The following is a 1,950-nucleotide window of genomic DNA, read 5'->3' as shown; positions in this document are numbered from 1 at the left end:
TGCCTGTCCGGGCCGAGCGGCGCTTCACTGACAACAGGCAAGCGGGGGGGCGCACGACAACTTCTGATTGGGCACCGTTGTTAGCCGCTGACAGGATGCTAATCACTGATATTTGAGGTTTTTGTACTTCTTTCTGCTTCATTTACTCTGCCTGCTCATTAATTTTCTTCAATTAGGATGCGACAACTTTTACACACGCCGTTTTAACATCTGTAAAGTTAAAAAAAAAACAAAAAACAATATACTCATTTAGCAAATTCTTTCTCAAATAATGATATCTGGCGCCCTCTGCTGATGAAAGAGGATTGCAGCTCATGGCAGTTGGTACAGTTGGAAAAGCGGGGTTCACCCTGGCCAGGTCACCTGTCAATCAAAGTCAGATGAGGATAAAAACAAACGTTCACCCTCACATACAGACAACTAAGTCTTCACTTAACCCACTGCATGTATTATCTCTGACAGAAATTAACATGTTGAGGTTGTCTTTGGCAGAGATGAAAATATTGAGGTTCGTGAGGAAAGTGAGGGGGATGGATAGGACCAGTAATGAGTCCATCAGAGGGACCGCACATGCTAGATGTTTAGAGAGTAAGTCAGATAGGCTGGACTGAGATGGGTTGGACATGCACAGAGGAGAGATAGTGAATTATTTGTGTAGAAGGACATTGAAAGACACCAATCAGCTGACATTCTTTCTCCTTTTTCTGCACTTTACATACAGCACTGCACATGTACTACTTAAACCTGACTTGGGCACTTTGAGGCCCGCGGGCCACATCCGGCCCGTTTTGCTTTTTATTCGGCCCGCCAAACTTTTTTCTTTGAATATTTTAATAAATATTTTCAATCAATATTGAATTTAGAAACTCCTTATTTTTTCCTTTTGCTTAATTGTGTATGGATGATTACAAACAAAATGATATTGGTACATTTGTATGATCATTAATGATTTTAAAGTTGAAATGAAATGCCAAAGAATTTAAATATTTAAATTGCAATTTTGATTTTGTTCAATTTACTAGATACCTAGTTGGCCCGCCATAAAAATTAGATAAGAAATGTGTCCCGCAAGCCCGAATTGTTGCCCACCCCTGACTTAAACTGTACTCACCCTTGCACCTGCACTTTGTTAGTTGCACACCAAGCTGCACTCAATGTTTCACTTGCATTGCCAACACAGTTCATATTTATAGCAATACCTATTTATTGTCAGTACAAATTCAAATGCACTGTGACAGCAAAGTAAGAATTTCATTGGATAGGGAAACATGTTTTCACACTGTACATATTGTAGCAAGTCACGACTGTTGGCATTTATGTTGATGCTTGTTTTCTGTGTGATTTTGAGGTTGCTGAGAATTTTGTGGGTGTGGTTTGGGGTGCAATGAATTCTGTGGGCTTTTACCTGGAATTGAGCAGGAACAGTTAGTTGTATTGCAAGCTTGTGTGGCATGGCTGTGGCCAACAACAGCTATTTCTCATTAAACAGACATTTTACTGTCACCCAAGTGTTTCCCTGACTAAAATACTACAATATGACAATAAACACTTTGAATCTTGAATCTTGGAGGGAGCAGCCGAAAGGAGACGAAGAAAAGAAGAAAAAGACGTATTATCTCTGTGGTAGAAGCTGGGGAACCCATGCAGGCAGTGGGGGAACAGTTTACATTGATATGTTTAACAAATATGAATTATCATAAATAAAAAAATCATTAATAAATCAATTTCATCATGAGAAACACACTGTGGATATTCATCTGGTTACTTTCGGACATCATCATAATTTTAGGTTAGGTTATTCAACAGTGATTAATGTATGGTCTACATAATCAAATTGACAACCGACAAATTATTGCGTCCTATCCTCATGTATACTCTCACGCTCTACATATTACTGCACCTTTTGCTTTGTATTAATAAATGATGTTGTCAAGTTTGATTAAATAAATG

Source organism: Fistularia commersonii, chromosome 17 (assembly GCF_037954325.1).
Source record: "Fistularia commersonii isolate RoL2024-O1a breed Wild chromosome 17, RoL_Fcom_v1.0, whole genome shotgun sequence".
Lineage (NCBI taxonomy): Eukaryota > Metazoa > Chordata > Actinopteri > Syngnathiformes > Fistulariidae > Fistularia > Fistularia commersonii.
Note: the sequence above shows the minus strand (reverse complement) of the source record.